Source organism: Oxyura jamaicensis, chromosome 2 (assembly GCF_011077185.1).
Source record: "Oxyura jamaicensis isolate SHBP4307 breed ruddy duck chromosome 2, BPBGC_Ojam_1.0, whole genome shotgun sequence".
In the NCBI taxonomy this organism is placed as follows: domain Eukaryota; kingdom Metazoa; phylum Chordata; class Aves; order Anseriformes; family Anatidae; genus Oxyura; species Oxyura jamaicensis.
Genome location: NC_048894.1, coordinates 18,636,411 through 18,657,720, shown reverse-complemented (window position 1 = coordinate 18,657,720; position 21,310 = coordinate 18,636,411).

The following is a 21,310-nucleotide window of genomic DNA, read 5'->3' as shown; positions in this document are numbered from 1 at the left end:
TATGTGAAAAGATTCAGCTTGTCTCTCAACAGAACTGCTGACAAGCAATGATCCAAGCCCAAGAGAGGTCAAGTTCAGCTGCCCAGGGGATCATGATGGCTCAGACTGTAACAGTGATTTCTAAAAAACAAAACAAAACTGTGGCATTCTACAGGCCAGCCAACCATGCCTGCTGTCTGTGAAGAAAGGGCTTTATTCAGTCTGAGATTTGGCACTGGATTTTCTCTAATGCTCATTATTCTTCAGCTGCTCCTGAGGACCAGTCCCTGTACTGGTGCTCCAGCCCCACCTCTGCCCTGATGCAAGCTCTGCTGCAATCTGGCTCTCTCCCACCTTCTGGCCACCAGCAAACTTTGATTTAATTAGCATTGATTTGGTTACAAATACCTCTGAATTCACTGTGGTGCTGTTTATACCTTCCCGTTCCAAGCAAATGCCCTCAGCTCAAGCCATCACCTCGTCTTGTGGTAAATTTGCTTCATTGGAATCTGGGGATCTCCACGCAGGGGTGTTTTGACACTGAAGCTCATGGCACCATTTGTAAATTATAATACTCCTCCTTTAGAGGAGTATTTTTATTGTGCTTCTTGATTGCTTTCATTTAAGAGAGGTCTTTTCCCAGCATTGCTTTTCATTTGGGGAATGGGCATCATATTCCCTCCCTCACCACAGAAGATAGGTTTCAGAGAGATGAAAATCTCCTCTGGAGATGTCTCTGATATATTCTGTTCAGATTTATCCCGCCAATCTCCCACCTTCCCTGCTGTTGCAATATCCTGTTTTGGATCCTAGGCAATAAAGGAGCTACATTAGTTTCAAATGTTTTATTCCCAGAAAGGTTCATATGAACACAAGGGCATGCAAGGTCAAGTCCTTGTGTGTGGTCCTGCCAGCAGCTGCTGGTTAAAGATGCCACACTCGCATGGGGAGAGCAGAAACCCTGTGGGTGTTTAGAGAAAAGTCTTTCCAGAGAAAAATTGGTTCTTAGAGGTTAAGCAAGTGTGATTACGCTCATCTTTCTGTGGATTATTTTCTTTTCTCCCCTCTCATTTTCCCAACATTACAGTGATTTTCTTCCTCTGATTCTTTCTCTGATTTCTTTTCTGAATTTCCGACTTCTTTCCCTTGTCATGGAAAGCTATATGGAAGTGGACGATAAATATATTGTGCATGGAAAAGTAGCTGATACTGTATGCCAGCCAGAGGGATGTTCTGCAGCACTGGTTTGTCCTATAGGATTTGACCCAGGGACATTTGAGTCAATCAAGCAGCGCATTATCATTGCAAGCTCAGGGAGAGATACACTATTAATCTAAGTGAGCTGCAGTCAGACTTGACAGGAGGGGTACAAATCCCTAATCAATCTTTTAATCACCCACCTGGGGTGGTTTGAATGAAGTCAATTAAGGGATCTTTCATCAGCAGAAAAAGCTGTACTCAGCTAGTTGTAGAAACATACGTGAGATCTTTGTGAAGATGTCTTTAGAATAAACTAGTTTTTTTTTTTTTTTTCTTTTTCTTTTTCTTTTTCTTTTTCTTTTTCTTTTTCTTTTTCTTTTTCTTTTTCCCTCATTCATTCATTGGTCTGCTATGGTGTCTTTATAAAGTTTCAAAAGAGTATATTCAAAAATATCTAACTGGAAAAAAATATCTCATTCTCCAGAAGTGCTGTAATTGATTAAGAAAACACCAAGCAGTAAAGAAACAGGAATACCTAATATTTATTTTCATAGACCTGCTAGCCGTATACAACATCACAGTTAAGTAATCCTGTGAAGTGTTAAAGGACTGTTTTTGCTATCCTAGATAATGAAGAAGTGTATGGTAAGAGAAGAACATTTTATCACTTGCTTTTTCTCTGTTGGCTTTTCTGATGTATATCTTTACTAATATTTTGTATTCAAAACTCCTGACTGAGTTAGTGAAGCACAGGATGTCCATAGAAAGGAAAACCTGGTTGTAATTTCTAAACAGAGTTACTGTATTTTAACTTGTCAGGGTATGCATTGAAGTCCTGAGTATAAGGTGATTCTTTCCCATCAAGTCTTGAACTGTGTCATTTGCTTATTGAGACTTCATGTTTACAGATCTGTGAACATATGACCTGTTGTGTAATTGATTTGATTTTGAAAAAAAGTAAGGCCACCGTGTTGTAACCTGTAGAGTTTGTCATTTCTGTAGTCTTGTTGATTTGAAGTACTAAAACAGCTTAATCTTAAATCTGCCTGACAGTCCTGCAGCCTGACCTGCAACATGACCATGAAAATGTGATTAAAACTAAAAAATACCTTCTCAGGACATCCCTAATGGATCCTCTGTTAGTGAGGGAACCAAATTGCTGGGGAAAATTTCAGGATTAACTTGTGAAAACAACTCCTTTGCTGTGGTTGCTAGACTTATGCAGCCTCACTTTAAGAGCTTTGTTGGGCAAGCCGTTCCCTTCATTCTCTTTTGAAATATGCCCTGGATTACACTGCTGTCCCTTCTGCACTGGGAGGGATCACAGCTCTACACCAGTACTGTGACAGTGTTTTCTCTTCCACAAGAGTCATTTTGATGCTGTGTTGGGGACTAAGTGGTAAAGGTTGAATTGAGCTGACACTTAAAACATACATTTTTATTTTCTTCACTACTTAGATGTCAAAATGAACAAACCCACCAGCTCCTGATAATGTTGTCTCCCACTCTTATCTTTACAGATGTCTGAGATAAATTTCAAAAGACACAGCCAAAACCTACTTGAGAGGGGCCTGACCCTGCAAGAGGTGCAGGACTGCAACGATGTTTTCTGTAAGACACTTGGGCACGCTTTTGCCATGGCCTTGTGTGGGCAGCTGAAAGAATTTCCTTTTTGTCTTTCATTGCAAACCAAAGCCCAGAACTGCGGGAATGGTTGGAAACCTGACTTGGACACCTGAAAACCATCAGTGCTGAAGCCAGTGGGTGTCGTGCACCCAGTTAGTGTTTGGCATTGCTGTGCATCCTTGGGTGCATAAGAAGGGGTGGCATCCAGACAGCCAGGGAGCTGGCTGAACGCAGTCCTTGCTGTATGCACTGGCCCCACACTGCTGACAGCCCAGAGCTAATGGGCTTTATAAAAGGAACAGACGTCTTCTGGACTACTGGACCCACGCCCCTGCTTTTGTGGCAGTTGTTCTGGTTCGGATATTTTAGTTCTAAAATAAGAGGTGGATTTGCTGGTTGCTGCACCTGGCAGTGGCAGCTGCTATTTCAGATTTTGTTGTCCAGCAAGCCAGCATAGGGGATTTCACCCTGTTTCTGTTGAAACCATAGGAGAAGACAGAGACCACCACGAAGCACAGCTCTCTCAGAAAAATAAACATCACACCACAAAGTCCACAGGACTGCAAGGAGGAAAGGTCAATTAAGGCTTATAAAGGCAAAGTCCCTTTCCAGTTATTCTGGCGTATCTTCTTCTACTTGCACAGGCGTTCATGTATGCAGGATTACTGGCCTGGAGGAGCCATGAAGCCACTGTGTCTCTTCTCTCAGGGCCACCTTCAGCACAAAGGCTCCCTGGATGTCCCCAGGCTACTGGTGTGACATTTGCTGTCCCTACAGGGACATGCGTGCTGTGCCTGGGATGGATCAGAGAAGTGGGCTCCTTTTGCTCTGCATTGCCACATGACATTCCCAGGCTGTGCTGTAGCAGCACAACATTAAGCGGAGCAGCCTCAACCTACCTTTAATCCTGGGCTCAGGTTAGGTCGCAGCAGTATCTGAGAGTGTGTTACAGCACCTGGGACAGCCCACATCCCCTGTCATGTCCTTGCTTCCCACTTATCAGAGATCAGCTGCGTGCATGCCCTCTGTAATGTCTGGGTCTCCGAGGGAAGGAGATGGAGCCTCTGGACCAAAGGGGACCTGCACAACAGCTCAGTCCCTTCCCTTTACAGTCACCTGGGGCACCAGGGCATGGGAGTCCAGATACAGCCTCCCTCCCTCACTGTCTCCAGACTTAGGAAAGATTGTCTTTTACCTTTTACAGGTGCAGTTCTTACAGTCAGAACCCTGACAGGCAAAGCTGACCACCTGTATGATTTATATTCATCTGAAGGATGTTGCTGCCCTCCATTTGTACAACGGCCCAGATGGCAGCTGCCTTCGTACAGGCTGGAAGAGTCACTGGAGTGAATGAGTGCCATGATTAAACCCTTCTTCTCTTCCAGTCCCCAGCAAGTCTCTGAATCCTGAGGAGACAATAATTAATGCAGCACTTTAAATAGCTTTTAAGAGAAGCAATTCAGGTTGCATGTAGTAGACACAACTTTAATAAGTATATGGAAAACAGATCTACTATTTAGAAGAAGGTTAAATTTCATTCTTAATTACAAATGTCTCTTTTTTTGTATAACAATTTTAAAATTATAACCCCCTGAAGAATAAATATTCCATAAGACTGGATAACAAGACAAAGTCTAATTTATGCTATTTAGATGCAAATGATCATTCTGGTATGTAAATGCCCCAAATCAAGTTGAAGGTAGGCAGACACTGAGGGCACAGAAAAGCAATATGGAAAATCTTATTTTTTTATTAAGGTACAAGTTTCAAGGGTTCAGATACTCAAAGCCCTTTCTCATGCTGGTCCATTGACTTCACTACAATCCTCTCATGAGAGCCCATGTCAGTGGGGTCATTCCCATGAAAAGACTGTGTTTTGAATTAGTGTAGCTTTTCTATTCTTAAACAACAAAAATCTGAGATGATATGTGCAGCTGACTTTGGATTTTTTGGAAAGTAGAGCTGCCATAAATCAGACAGTATAAGGGAAATCAGAAGATTAAATAAAGCAGCAAAATGTTTATTGGCAGCATGGAGTCTGCTTCAGAAGACTATTTTAGAAGTGTGCAGTAGATGTATACCACCTACCAGACAAGTTTTAAAAGACTGAAAGGAAAACAAAATGCTGTCATGGTCAAACATCAAGGCAGTAGAAATCACTAAATGGCATTAAAGGCACCTTTTAAAAAGTGGAAGTCTTATCTGAACAAAGAAAAATAGAAAAGAGCATAACCTCCTGCAAGTTGAGTGTTGACCTCTAATCAAGAAGGGCAGTGAGGAAACCTAGTAAAGTTATGAAGGCCTTTATAGGTATAAAACCTTTCTCAAAAACATCAGGGCAGGAAGCTGACCAGAAAGTCAATAGGACCAATATGTAATGAAGGTGTAGAAAAAGCACTCCGTGAAGACAAGACCTTGCAGCAGAAATAAATGATGTGTTTCTATTAGTGCTGGTCACAAAAGAGGTCACTGACTCCCACTGGCGTCATTCATTGCAGGAGATGAATGTGAGAAATGGACTGAAGTGTCCACAGGAAGGGTTTGGAATAAGTCAGTAAACTGAACCTAACCAGTTCCCCTGGGAACAAATTCATGCAGGAGCTTCAAGAGCATTCTGGTGCAAAATTCCAGGATGGGAACTGCCCCATTTGAGTTACTGCATAAACCACTTGTCCTGGTTTTAGCTAGGAGAGAGTTAATTTTCCTCCCAGTAGCTGAGAGAGTGCTGTTTTGGATTTAGGATGAGACTAATGTTGATAACACACTGATGTTTTACTTGTTGCAGAGCAGTGCTTACACCAAGCCAAGGACTTTTCAGCTTCTCGCTCTGTCCTTCCAGCGGGCAGGCTGGGGGTGCAGCAGGAGCTGGGAGGGGACATACCCAAGACAGCTGACCCAAACTGGCCAAAGGGGTATTCCATACCATCTGATGTCATGCTGAACAATATATAGGGGTGGCTAGACGGGGTGGGGGGCCGGCTGCTTGGGGATAGGCTGGGCAAGCAATTGCATTGTGCATCACTTGTTTTGTACATATTATTATTTCTATTATTTTATTTTCCTGTCCTAATAAACTGTCTCTATCTCAACCCATAGGTTTCATTTTTTTTTTTTTTTTTTTTTTTTTCTCATTTCTCTCCCCCATCCCAGAGAGAGAGGGGGGAGGGTGAGCACACGGCTGTGTGGTGTTTAGCTGCTGGCCAGGTTAAACCACAACACCACTTAATTAAAGCACCATAAAAATAAATAAATAAATAAATAAATAAATAAGGGGAGAGGGGACACACCAGTCTTTACACAGGTATTGAGCAATAATCAAAAAAACTATGTACTATTAAGTCTGCACTCCATACCAAACAGACCAGTAGAAGCTAACATAATTGACATTCTTAAGGAGGCTTTTCTATGGGTCTTGGTCTGTATCACTGGCAAAAGATGTCAAAACAGTGGTGTGATACCAAAGAAACAATATCTCTTTGAACAGAGATGTAGGGACAGCCAGACTGAAGTTTCACAGCCCACGGGAAAGCCTTTTTTTGCAGGAATGATACACAATGTGGAAGAGCATGCAGGGATGAGAGACTTTCAGAGTTCACTTTGTGTTCAGATACTTCATGAATGTGTAGGTAAGAGCAAAATCCCAATATGCCTTGATCCCCATCCAGTGTGTGCCTAGGTTTTGCTGGCAAGAGTCCCTTAGCAGCGAAGGGGCTGCCATAAGTGCAGTGTGAGCAGGGCAGGCGGAAGGTACAACACCTAGTTATAGGACAAGCAGTAATGGTTTTAAACTAAAAGAGGGTAGATTTAGATTAGATGTTAGGAAGAAACTACTTACAATGAGGGTGGAAGTGCCTTAACTATGAGGCACTGGAACAAACAAGAGTGCATGGCCATGCTGCAGTGCAAAACCACGATGTGTCTTCATGTCAGCACTGTGGATGACGCCCTAGGACTGCAGGTGGGCAGCTGGCTGCCTCTGAAGAAAGGACTTGAAGGTTTTGGGGTTTTGTATTAAACAGTGCATATATGGCCAATTCTTAACAGCTTTGTTAAAAATTTTGGAGCTCATATGTCAAAAAAAGTCTGAGGCTCTGTCCCAGGAGCAGTACTGTATGTAGGGTCCCATGGTCAGCTTAATAGTAGGTGCTGCCACCCCTGCCTCTATAAGGAGGGAATACAGAGACAGCCCCTGCTCTAAACTGCCAGCTCAGCTATGCACCCAAACCATGGTCAAGCCTTTTGCTTGCAGTTGCTGCTGAGGCCTGAGGACGTGTGTTTCGGGAGAAAACTTTCCTCAGCATGTGGCCTTCTGACTTCATCATGGATGAGATTTTTTTTCATTGTCTGTCTTGCCTTGGAGAAGGAGAAAGGAGAGGGCAATCCTTATGGAGCGTGCTCATTTCCTCCTCCATCAGGATTACAGTCTGGAGGTGTTTGACCTCTGTGAAGAGGGACAAGCTGGGCTCTCAAGTCCAAGTTAGCAGTGACACTTGGGCTTTTCTCTCACAGACTGCCTGCAACAAAAATGTGTGCTTGTTTTATTCTGATGTTGAGTGCATACCTTTCTCTCTGCCTCTATATAAATATAATGACCTCTGGAGCAAACATTTCTCTGATGACCATTACACAGACTACAGACAACTGCAGTGAGTCTGTGCTCCAAGTCCAATCTAATGTCTGACTTTTTTTTTTTTTTTTTTTTGGCTAGATTATTTTACTTAATCTAGAGGTTTGAGTGATTGTGCTTAATTTTTCTCTTAGTATCAGTGGTAAACTCTTGCAAATGAGTGGTAAATATAGAAATATTATCTGGCTAATAGCCCAGATGGATTAGCTAGGTGAATGTAATAAAGTTGCCACAGTAAGGTAAAATCACTGCTGTGTGGCTTCTTAACACCGTGCTGCTTTGCCATTAGTGGTTTGCTGGCTGGTGCTGGGACTTGCACAGAGATGGAGGCTTAGTTAGGTTCTGCTGGGCAGAAACATAGATTTTAAAATGAAAAAATATATTACAAGTTAAGACAAACTATTTTCTCTATCAATAACAAACCAGATGGTTCCACCAGTTGGTTTGTCCATCAATACTCTAGAATTGTAGCTTATATTAAGTTGCAGCAGGTTTGAATTTCACAAGCCAGGGACGTTTGTTGAGCTCTTCATCTTCAAAAAGTGCCCTAGAGCTGAGCTCTCAGCTAATCTCTGTTGAAATTCAGCTTCAATTACATTTTGAGAGATTAGGAGCTGTTTGTGATGTCTTCAGAAATGACAACACCAGGCTGCAGCAAATGTGTAAGTGTGCTGTTCTCGAGTCTCCTGCTGTCTCTCCTCGCTAAGTGTTTTGTAGGCCTCGAATTTGTATAAGAGCTGCAGGAACAGAGACCTTTGCCATCCCACTGAAGTGAGCAGAGCTGCTCACAGGAGTAAGGACTGCACAGCCTGACTTATCAGCCCTGCAAAAATGATATCTGGGGATGACATATTTCCATTCATTGGGTCTATATTTATCAATATCACCTTCCTGCTAACTTATAAGCACAACTGTGTTCGTTCTCCATAAAAATGCTAATAAATTCCTCTTGCATTCATTTAAGCATCAATGAAATAACTTCATGTTCCACAGTGACACTTAACATTCCAGGGTAATTATTTTACTGTGGTGTATTTGCTATACTCTGAGCAATCAGGTTGGCCCTGTACTTGTCATTTGCTCAGCATTTTGCTATGCTGAATGAACAGGATGTCAGTGAGAAACTTGGGAACATTCAGATTGTTTAAAAGGATTTAGATGGGGGAGCTTAAACTCACCTTTGTATCTTCTGGGATCTGCTTGTTCTAGCTTTTTGCCCTGGAGCACCCACATTCATACTTTATTTACAGATCTCGACAGGCTTTGCCTTGTCAAATATTTTGAATTCCCTAACGAGGTGTGTAATGTGTGTTATATAAGCTCTGCTTCTTGCCTTACTAGGATGCCTTGCTGTTTTGTGCTGAAATGGATTTGACTGCTCATTTTAGTCGTTTCACTTTTTACTGAGGGATGAAGAAATTTAACATTTAGCTTATCCTCTTGCACCATGCCCTAACCAAAAGAAAAAAAAATCCCAAGCAATTGCCCTGCTTCAGATCATCGGTTTCATTGTTTCAAAATAATATCAGTTATTACTTTTTTATTATTATTATTTTTTATTTTGATGGGAAATAGAGCAGTAGGGCCAGAAACTGTTCATTGGAAAATGGACTATGAGCAAATCAGGTCACACAAGCTGTCAGTCAGACACTACCTAACAGTAACTCTTTCACTTACTCTATTGAGAAGAAATGGAGGTCAGAAATGTGTAAACCTAGAAGGTACTACTGAAAGAAAGAAATACAGCTCACTGGAGAGCGCTCACTTGTCCTGGATGAAATCTTCATTAACGGTGTGATGGACTAGATATACCATCTGAGTAATTTCTGTTTATGGACTGGCTGTCCAATTCATGTTTTATGAGTTTCCTCCCAGGCAGAGCTGCTCTGGTTGGTTTATTAGTGTCTTGTCAGAAAAACAATTGAGAGGATATTAATCTGCAGCTCAAATACCATGTCACTTAGCAGGCGGGGGCTTTGAGCTGTGGAATCCAGAAAGTACTTGGCAGAAGAAATGCAAAGAAGCCTTTTATCAATGAGAAGGTCTTAAAGCCATAGATATCAACACTTCAGTCCCCTTCCTAAATATGATCTTAAAATAGTTTACAACAGATGCCATCTGTGAATGACACTTGGTTAAGCTCATGCTGTAGATAAATGTGTTAGAACAAAACTTTACTCTCCTGGCAAATATGATTCAGAGAGGCAAATGAAGAGAAAGGTGACTCCTCTGGAAGCTGATGACAGTGAAGCATTATTTAGGAGCCCCACCCTGAGCATGGAACACATTGCTTGGGAGCAATACGCTGTGGGAGAACCCTGTTTTATTGGCATGCAAAAGTTATGGGGTTTTTGGCATGCAAAAAATCATAACTTTTGCATGCGATCATCAAAAGAATCTGTGTGATCTCATTTCCTTTCACCACAGTGCGATAAAACAGCGTGCTCAGGAAGCTGTGACGGGGATCGAAATCCGGGGATTATGGATGAGCGTGGTGGGGCATTCTTGTCTGCTGCCTCAGCTCTCACTGCTGTAAGGACACTCTGCTGCTGCTCCGGCAGCATGGGCCGTGCTTGGTGGAAGCGGTTCCAGTTCCAGGTGCAGTTTCTGAATGTTCTATATAAAAATAAATACTTCATGTTCCATTTGCAGAAGCTGGTGTTGATGCAATTGCATTAAAGTTTATACTAACAGTGCCACAAACCTTTTTCAACCACTTATGCTGGGTAATGTAGGCATAAAAATAGTAAATAGGAATTGCAGCGTGTCACATTCACTTTGTAGGTTCAGAGCTATGCTTGCTTCAAGGCAGGAGGCAACTAAGACAATAACTTTTTATCTATAAAAAAAACAGCTACATGAGGCTAGAGATGATGGTCTCACTGCCTGTGTGTGCTGCCGTCTCAGGTTCCTCCCAGGGGATGAGCTGGGAAGGCATTTCAAGCTGGGGCTCACGTGCACCTTTCAGGCCCTTACCATACTTTCCAAATGCCCTAGGAGTGGCCACACAAAGCAGCACCGTGTGTCCTTGGGATCTCCTACCCTACAGCGCTTTCAGCACCATTAGTAAGGTCCTTTGGGGGAGAAATGCTTTCTGCATGACCTTCCATGTAGCTCTACCTAAGTGGCCCTGCTTGACTCTATTCATGACTGACAGTGTGCAATTATAAGAACCAAAGAAGGGAAGGAGCTTTTCTTTTGCTTACCTGGCCTTTGCCTAGACGTCCAGAGCCCCAGCCAGTCCCACTGCTTCCTAAGAGTTTGCCTGAGTCTGAACAAGCTGTGAGCAGAGCTCCAGCAGCCGAGCCGCTGCTGGGACCCTGGCACCAGGACACGCAGTGATCTGTACCTTGCCTCTCGTGCTTGTCTTGGGCTCAGTCTCTCCCCAGACCTTTGTCCCAGCGGAGGTCCCCAGCACCCTCACTGTCAGCACAGGCCCCTCAGGAGATAGGGAACTTGAGACTATTCCTGTCTGGGTGCTGCAACTAGATTTTGACAGCTTCCTCATGGAACTGAGTCTTGAGTGAGACCATACCTTGTAGAACAATAAACATTTTGGGCAGGACTCCAACTGGGCCACCTGACGTTAGTCATCTAATGTATGTGTAGATGAGGTTTCTCAGCTCCCATTACAGCTGGTGAAATCCTGGTCCATAAATCTCAGGGGATATATGCCAAGCATGGACAATGGGGTCTGGAGATTGAGCCTGCCCATGATGAGGAAGACACTGAGAGGCTCCATTCAATTGTCCCCTTAGTGGTACTGATAACCGTATCCTTGAGATAGGCTACTTGATTCCTGAGGCTATCTGCCCTATTGTGGCTTGCAGATGTGACATGGGACCTAAAGGAGACCTTAGCTCTTATGCAGCAGCAGCTGGAGGCCATCCAGAAAACTCCATGACATCTCAGTGGTGCTAGGCATCAATACTTTGGCATCTGAATTACAGCTTGGTTGTCTACCGATTGCAATAGGAACTGAGATGCCCAGCTCACAAACAAAGGTGAGCTCACAAACAAAGGACTGCCCAAAGCATGGGGATAGAGACTGCTTACTCCTCAGCCTCCTTGGAAAGCTCCACAAGTCGAGTCGGAAGCAAAGACTGTACAAAAGATGGGAAGCTTTGAAAGAAATCCAGCTGTAGCCCTTCACAAAGTTTTTGAATCAGATATACCCCCACAGGCCAGCATTTGGGCCTGACCAGCACCAAATGGTCAAGAAAGGGCACCTTGCACCACCCCTCCTTCTGAGTACTGCAGATGAGAGCCCAGCCAAGGGCAGCACCTTCTCTGTACACTAACCTGGAACAAGTACACACTGCCACCTCCTTTCCCTGCGTGAGGGTTAGGGACAGACCCTCTCCACCCTCACCCTTGGTGTTGGGCTGGGGACATTTGGAGCTGAGAGCTCCATTTGGGCTGAGAGCAGATGGTGGTTCCTTGCATCACCCCAGGGAAAGCACAGTCTCTGTCAAAATCCTGCACCAGGCACCAAGTCTCCTAGAGAGGATCTTCTATGAGGTTTACCTGTGAGGTGGGTACTTCCCTTCTTGTGGTCTTTCAGAGCTCATATTGTCACTACCAGCTGTGGTCTTCGATACAGTGATCACACCAATGACCGTACAACATCACCTTCCGTGTCCATGGACAAGACCCTGTGAGCACAGCACAAGTGCTGATATGACTGTGCCTACAGTGCTTAAACTTCAGAAAAAATCTATCTTCTGAGAAGTTACTGCAGATATTTTTGGCATTATGTGGTGTAGAAAAGAGCATGACACAAGATTTATATACTTATTCTTCATCCTGGAAATGTCAGAGAGGTACTTCTTTGACTTAAAAATAGCTATCAGTTACACTTCCTCATACAAAAAATAGCTCTGATTGCAGAAAAGAATAACAACGTATTTCATATTCCTTGTGGGTTCTATTTATATGTTTCTTAACAAAACAATTACTGTAGCTGCACTGATTTATCTGGGTATAAAATTTACTAGTATAGAGGATAAAGTCATTCAGTGGAGTGTCAAGCTGCACATAATCTCTCCAGTGTAACCATTGTCATTTTATGTTTGTCATAATTGGTTGATAACTTTATTGCTTGATCCTCCAAGAGAAGAAAATGTATTTATTATTGTTTATGTTAAGTTTTATTATTACAACAACCATTCAGATCCATATCTTATATACAGCATACACTGACACCCACCAGACTTCTTTGGCAAAATACTTCTTCCTAATACTTCATTTAAAAGTACCCATCCCTACTCCTACTTCTCCTTCTCAGCAAATAGCTGATTGCCTCATCAGCTAAGAATGTAATTGTATGCAACAGAGATAAATGACACTGTTGAGAAATTTTCAAGTACTGCCTCTTGGATCTGAAGAGTGTTGTGTTTTAGAGATGCAAGCTACTATCAAAGAGAAATTCACAGCAATGCTTCTGTTTGGGCCTTCATTAAGAGAAACAGAAGTTCTGGAAATGAAACGGTAAAATTGAGACAATATGCAAGAAAAAACTGAAGGTGGCACTGTAGGAACGGACTTTCCCCTTCTCAGAAAACAGATGGTAAATGCGTGCTTGAGAGAAAGAGAAGATCGTAAGACATGAACCATGTTTGTCCCTACCTTCTCACTTTTCATTAGTGATACATATTCAGCCACACTCTTCAGAGGAGGAGGGCTTTGAGGAACGCATCCATGCACTCGATGTCCTTTCCTGCAGAAGAGATGCACTTCTATACACAGCTGTGCTTAGGCTGCTGGTCCCCCAGAGCAGCTGGGTGGTGTGGAGCACCTGGAGCTGCAACCAGAGAGGCAAACTGAGCTGCTCAGATACCACTGGTGTGTTCTCTGCAAATCACTTTCCAGGCAGAAGACATATCCACAGGGGCCTGTCCATAACTGTGTATCTTAAAAATATTTTAACAGAGATCCTACAATGCAAATTTTCATATATTCTATAAGGTTGTAAAATATGCTTGATAATCTAACTCCAAATATACCTTTTTACTCTGGAATGGACGGTCAAAATTCCACAGTCAAAGAGAGCAATCAGGTGGCCCTGTGCCAAAACAGAGGGCAGGCAGGCGGAGCCATTCCTGTACTTACCTGCTGTTGGGCTTGATATCTCTTGAGTGAATTCCAGGCCTAGGAGTTGTTCATTGTGACACTTTTCTTTCCCAGATGAGTCAGGTTATTTACTCTCCATGGATCTAACCCTAATGAAGGGCACAAAGAGAAACTTATCAGGAGCACATCTGAACCAACTAGCCTTTATACAAAATGTTAAGGGTTATGATTCACCCCTGCGGCTCTTCATTCCCGTCAAGTCTTCAGACTCTGTTTGCCTAAACTCCATCCTTTCCTTTGCCACTTTGAACTCACTCAGCTCTGGATTTTGGCCATGCTGGGCTGCAGGAAGGAGTGCTTTCCAAATCCCTTCTTTCTGCAAGGAATCTTGTCTGTTTGGCGGAAAGGTTTAGGGTTTCAGAAACTATGGACTAGAGCTTTAGAAATGTCCAGCAACCTCTCTGGGCCATGGAACAAGAACAAAATCTTCAACTATTGCACAATCTATATAACCAATTTGATCACAGAATAAATGCCTAGACTGGGAAAAGTTTCAGGCCAGATACACAAATCTCAGAAGAAAAATGTGGATTATAGGCAGCTTGTGGTATCTATTCCAGTGCTGTTTCATAGTACTAGACAGCATTTTAAGACAGAGATCTGACTTCTGTCTCAGTTGCAAGAACTGGACTCGTGCAGGGAAGCATGACCTGGTCTGGGAGTCATTTTGGGCAGTGGGAATGCAAAAGCATGAAAAGTTTAGTATTTCATTTGAATTTTGGTGCAGTTAGAGGATGCTTTTACTTTCTTCTGGACTTATTTTGGCTTCCCTGAAGGTTCAGACTTTTCTAGGCAAAAGTCTGCTCCTATTGATCAACAGCAAAATGTGTTGTTTATTTAAAAAATAAAATAAAATCACTTAGATTTTAGACAAATTGTTTGCCACTACAGGCAGAAGCAGACATGTAGGGCTTTGAAAATTCGGAAAGTCACAAAGAACTGTACTCTGCACCAGGAACGGGGTGCAGAGCAGTGCACCAGTGTGCACTGCATCAAAACAAGACAAACCTTCAAGCAGTGCCAGCTGGAGTGCTGGTTAGCTGGTGGGGAACCAAAAAGTGTAGCAAACCTCTGTGTGTATGTGTGCATGCGTGTAACAAAATGGAAGTTTAAGGCAGAGATATCACACAGACAAGAACAGCATATGTGATTCATTATCAAGGTACTAGTGAAGAAATGAGAGTATTCAGATGTATATGGTAGAAAATAACAACAACAGAAGCAGCTATTGCATTGAGCTTGTACAGTTCTCCTGCATGCCCCCCTTGTGTTTAGCCCAGGAAGCCAGATGCTTATCTCTGTAAGCCTGGGGACAAGCAGAGATATCCCCACCAATGACTGTGGCAAAGGTTTCACAGGTACATGAGAGATGTGTGAGGCATTCAAACATTAGTAAAAATAAATATCTAGGGAAACTTGTTACTTGTTGTAGCAAGTTGCTACATCTTGTAGCTCAGTGCCTGTTGTAACAGGTTCGCAGAAAGCTTGCCTTTACCTCCTGTGAGGTTGCTATACATTTTGTACCATGGAGGTTAAGGTGCACTGCATGTTGATGGTGCTAAATTTCACTTTGAAGGAAAAATGCCAAAGAAAGAGGAGCTTTTTCCTTCACTGAAGGTTCAATAGCATGTGCTCTTCTTGTCCAAGGAAACATTCAGCTGAAGTTCTGCAGCCTGACACAGATTCAGGGCCCTCAGTTTCGTTTCTGTGTCTGTCACCACAGCACCCTATGTCTGAGCGTGGGCTGTCAGACAGGAAAGGCAACCAAAACAAGCACTTGCTGTGTTTTTTCTAGAGATGCCAAGACAGACCACGTAGGTGTGGAGCTGGAATCAGCCTGGATATTGTGCCATAGGAGACTTCTCTCAGTAACTCTCAGTTATGGCCATGATGAACACACATGGATATCAAAATCTTCATCTGTGAGGGACCATATAAAAACATGCCTATTGCTCAGGTTTATTCTAACTGCCAAGATTATAGCTTCTGTGAAAGTGTTTTATTTGCATGTGAAAAGCGAGGACCACTGTGAGGAGGTAGGTACTCAATGTGGCTAATACCACCTCTTGTTTTGTGTAAGCAATGGTAGATTTGCACACAACACTTATGGCATTTGAATTATGAGAAAACTGAAATCTTTTCTATGTCTCTTTCTTGCTCTCTTTGACATCTTCCTGTTCAACAAGTCCCACTCCTCAACAGGAGGCAATTCATATGTCAGTGGTAGGATAATGGCTGACTGCAAGGTAGCAGATAACATAATCTGCCTCTTAAAGTTCTCCAGAAACTGTCCTTTCTATTTATTTTACTTGACCTGGAAAGAGCAAAGTGCTGTAAGCCAGCAGGTTTGATTGATTGCAGATATAAATCTATCCCCAGGAGTCTCGCCTATCAGTAAGTTACTCTCAAGTAAGGATGTGTTTGATTTGCAAGCTTTGTCCTTAATCTACAGCAATATGTAATAGAAAGTTAGACCTCGAGTCATAAACTGTTAACAGTTATAAATAAAGGTAATCACTATGAACCAAAACAAGTTACTCATTCAGATGATTTGTTAAATTAAAATATAATGTGGTGCTAAGGCTGCTCTTTAGAGGAATTTAAACATTCTCCATTGCTCAGCTGGTGACTTCACTTGGTAGCAATTGATTCTAAGAAGGAGAAAAATACAAATTATTCATTTAGATGTTATTCTCCCACACATTCACAAGCGATGTCTATCTTTAAGAACTATAATGCTGCTGAGGCTATGACAGCTCTGCTCTCTCAAGGGAGTATTTACCATTAACCTAGGGAACTTTGTGATTTATAGAAAATTTTGAAGCACGACAATTATGAGACAGCATGTAATAATCTTTTAACTGTGTGTTTATTCTGATCGCTGACGGAGCAGCTGTGTATTCTGCTCTTTGATTGTGAGCCACCTAGTGGTAACATAAATAGAATTTCTTTGCCTAAGAGCTGTGAACCTTTCTTAGCAATTACGTACAGGTTAATGGGAATAAACTCAGCAAGCAGAATTGAAAACTCCACACTGTATAAAGATCCTGTGCTAAGATTTAACCTTTTTTTTTTTTTTTAATAAAGATTTATTATTTATGTGTGTAAAAGTATTGATTTCAACCTTCTGTCTCTTTTCCAAAACTTTTTTTTTTTTTTTTCCTATAAATACATTAAAATGTCAATGTTACCTAACAACACAGATTTAAATCATTCCTTCACATTGATCCTGTCAGTGGACTGCTCCAGGTCTCTGCTGAGGCTTCAAGCACTATTTCCCTCTAGGAGTCTTTTTTTGGGGAATTTCCCAACCTGTCAGCTATTGACATGGTACTTGGCAGAAGTGGCAGCAGGGGTACACCTAATATGCCCATTACCTCAGCCCAGTGCTTGCTTTCCATGGAGAGTCAGGCAGCACTGGGTCATATTGCTTCTTCGCCCTTAGGTAGTGATGGTTTGAGAAGATTCCCCAAAATATCCTTGCATTGGAGCCATGAGGTGTGAATGAAAAACCCTGGCTCTCATCCTGGGCTTTGACATGTGTGTCCTCAGCACTTGCTGTGAGATTTCATTCCCCAGATCATTTTTATCCACCGGTTAAGTGATTTTAAAAATAGTATTTTCCAAAATTGAGCAATTCATCCAAATACTGCACCATGTAACTGAGCTAGAATTAGCAGGGAGTATTATATACCCATATATCCATGACAGAGCTGATTTTGCAGGCCTGTTGTCTGGATGATAATCCATCACATGTCCTTTTGCACTCAAAGAAGCAAAGTTAATTACAGACCTGCTCAGTGGTCTATGAGATACACTCAGCACCTCGGATATACTGTAGCTAATTTTAGGGTTTTCTAAATGGGAACTGTAGATCAAAGTATGCTTCATTTTGTCCATGTTCTCATATCACAGTCTCAAGAGCATCCAGATCACTAAATCTTTATTGCTAATCTTGCAGGTTAGAAGCCACAGTCATCTTTCTTTTCTGTGTTGAATTCTTGAAGCCTTTCTAGTCATTGGCCATTACCATTTATACCATGTTCTGTAAATGTTCTTTTACATTCAAATATCTCTCAGTTCCCAGAATATAACTTCCCCTAAGTATTACATGCCATATTCTCAGTTGGATTTGGCAAAATATGCTTTCAGAGCAATCTTCAAAAATAATTAAAAGGGGAAATCCTCTGGTTTTAACACACACAATCTAGAAAAGCAGGGCTCTTCTCTAGAGAGGAGAAAAAAAAAGAAACAACAAAAAAAACCCACCTTGAATGTAATGTCTTTAGTGCTTCCTGAAGGTTAAGATGTTCAAATGAACCCCAGAGCCTTAGCGAGGAGAATATGCCTTGCCTTCAGTTGCAGACTTCCCTTCTTATTTAGCATTTGTGATTTTTGTGTGATACCTCAGGCTTCTGAATTGTCATGTTTCTATTTCATTTTCCCCCTAAATGCACTGGGCCTATTAAGCTGAAAAGATAGTTACAGGAAGCATATGGAGACAGGTGCTTGTTAATCCTTGTTAATTCTGAAAAATGTGTAGGGGGGATTATAGGAATTCCTTGTGAAGTGAGAGAGGAAGGAAATGTCAGCTGGGATAGGGAGACTGCAGGAATGGCCCAGATGGGGAGAGAAGTTTAGACAGATGTTTGTTATCATGTTTGAATGCAAGGAAGCCAAAAACCAGACTAGGATAAGCTTGGCCAAGGAGAGGGATTTTCTCCCTTCCGCTGAAGGGATGGATCCAGAAAAAGATGTGTCATTTCCACATTACTGCCTGTGTGGTCTGAAATGAAGCTGAGTGCTCACCATGCTGGCTGTTTTCAGGGATGGAGTGGGACAGATGGGGGGAGAGGTGGTCGTGGTACTCTTCTGAAAGAGTGGTGGAGCCCAGCCCCTCTTACAGTCAGTATGGGAGTACTGCATGTGAAGTAGCAGACCCCAAATCACCAGCAGTTGCATCCAGAGAAGGATTTAGGAGTACTGTTCAGACAAAACTCCCGAGAGTAAGCAGGCTATTTAGACATCAAATTCTTGTAACTGTAAGGCACAGTAGCAGTTCTTTAAAGCCTGACTGTGTCTCATGTCAGGGTTTGTTTGCTCAGAGGAGATGGCGAAATTCCTTAGCAGGTCCTAGGGACAGGCAGTGTGATGGAAACACTTGCTGCCTGGGCAGGAAGGCATGGAGCTGCAACCGTCCCAAGTCTCGTTGCAGTGGCAGTTCCACCTGGCACAGCTTTGGGGCAAAATCTGCCATGTTCTTAATCAGAAAACATGAGAGCATTGGTTTAGTTCATGCAGTGACCTTGGGCAGCCAGTTATCCATGCAGTGGGGGCAGATGGATCTGAGAGTCTGCCACCTGTCCTGTTTACACATCAGGGAGGTGCACACAGACCCTGACCCCAGCCTTTCACCAGGGACCTCCTGATTTCTCTCTAGGATATTTCACTGGAGGAGGGCTGTTTTTGAGGTAAGCCCTGTCTAGGAGTAGCACTGAAGCCTTTGGGGATCCCCCTCCTCTGGGCACCTCCTCCCTGGTGTCCCAGTGCCCCTGTGTCCCCTGCTGCCCTGTCCTGCAGGCACCTCACCACAGGGCATGATTTTGTCTCACATGAGGCAGCTGAGTGGCACCAAAATTTAGCAGGCAAACTAGAAAAGAGGAATTACTGATGTATGAGAGTAGAATTTGCCAGACTGGGTCTGCCAACATTCGAAAAACATATACTGAGAAGCTGTGTGACAAGGAATGGCCTTCGAGAGGCAAAAGCACCCAAGAGGCCTACAGAGATCTGGAGGTAGTTTAACCGTATTTGCCCACAACCAAGCCCAGTTTGTGGCAGAATTGTTATTGTTGTACCAGACTGGTGGCTGTCCACTTCCTGGACTCATGTTGGACTGTGCACTACCCCAGCTTTGTCAGCTTTCCCATTTCAGGTGTCCTTCAACCACATCCATGCTGCTTTGCAGGACACAGAAAGGTCATTGCAAGCTTGGGGGCTCATGAAATTTTTCATGCAGGACATATGCTCCAGCCTTTTAAATGCAGAAAAAACGGTGTGCTTTAGCCACCAAGTACCTTCTGTCTGGTCCTGGGGTGAGCTGCACTCACCCTCCAAACAAGTCTAGAAGAGGAATAAAGTTTATATTCTGGCAAAGACTTACACAGACTCATAAACACTCACAGTAACACTTCAGATGACAGTATATCACTGGGAGCTCATGTTCAATGTTATCCACAATGCCCTCTGTAGAGCAATTGTTTTCCAGAGAATATTACTGCATAATACAAGCCACCTTATTATTATTATTATTATTAATTACTATTATTACTATTACTAATGCTATTGCTATTGCTCTAACTATTACTATTATTTCTAGATATATTATCTTGCTTTGGTCATATTCAAGCTGTTTGTTACCTGACACCACTCACATTACAAATTGATCCACCTCACTCAGTTTATATTACTTATCTGTCCTCATTATTAGTGCTCATCAACTTCTCTCACCTACAGGATAAACTTTTAATTTTTTTCTTCCTATTCAGTGATGATAGTGTACAGCTTCTTCTTGACCAGGAGACTAAGCAGTCATGTCAGCCTCTAAGATCACTGTTTTTAAGCTGCAGCAGCCAAAAGGCCACCTAGTTGTACATAGGCTGCCTGGTCTTCCCTGCAGTAATTCTGTAGCAACACCCACAGTATTCTCTCTTTTTTTCTCAAACACTTCACTTTTCTTGCAGATCATTGATAATGATGCTTCAATTCACAATCTCTTTCCTAGAAAAGTAAGCATGAAGAAAAATAGGAAGCCCAATTATTTAAAGAGAGATTGGTTTCATAAAGGGTGTCCATAATTTTCTGAACTGCATCCAAAAGCAAAGAGAAAGAGACAATATAATGTGCAGCTAGTTAAGAAATAGCATTCAGACTCTATTTGGTTGTGTAATGTTTTGATGTTGCTCATCATAGTTAGACAATAGGGGCATGACCTGAACATCCTAGGAAAATGCCAGCTGCTCTGAAAGAAAAAAAAAAAAAAATTAAAACCATATGGTGAAACTGGTAATGCTGAGGCTTTTAACTTGACAAATTTCACAGAAGTTAATTCTGGTGGTAATGCAGTTTCTTCCTGGAACATTTATCTATTCACACTCTATTTTCCAAGAGAGGCACATCCTGTTTTTTTCCCTGAGGTTCACTGTCTCTGGGGAATTTAATTCAAATCTAATGTTGCTTAGACTGGTCTTCAAGCGCACTGCTCAAACAATGCCTTGAACAGCACAGTTGCCTCTCTCTTCAACCAAGCCCTCTCTCTGCTTTTCACTACCTTACTTTCAACCTTACTCTTAAAGCTTACTAATTTTATGAAGGATCTTCCTCTCACCTTAACACTTTTTTATTTTTATTTTTTTTTATTTTTATTTTTTGGGGGGGGGGGTAGGGTTGTCTGTTTTCTTCACAATTAGATGCTTACTTCCCTTAAATCAGTCTTCTACTTTTTTCTCCAGGAAGATATCTTGAATCAGCTTTGACACAGTCTGCTTTTCTTTCAGCTTTGTCAGATGGGCTGCCAGTAGCTCTCCCAGACTTGCACCAGCTGTTGAAATCCATAATCGTGTCCCCGTCACCACATCTTGACTATTGCAATTTTCACTTATGGTTCTCCTAAATCCTTGGTGTCTAAGTTCTGAGTTTTCTGGGATGTTTCAGTGCCATTAGAGATGATGCTGGTCTCTCTCAGGT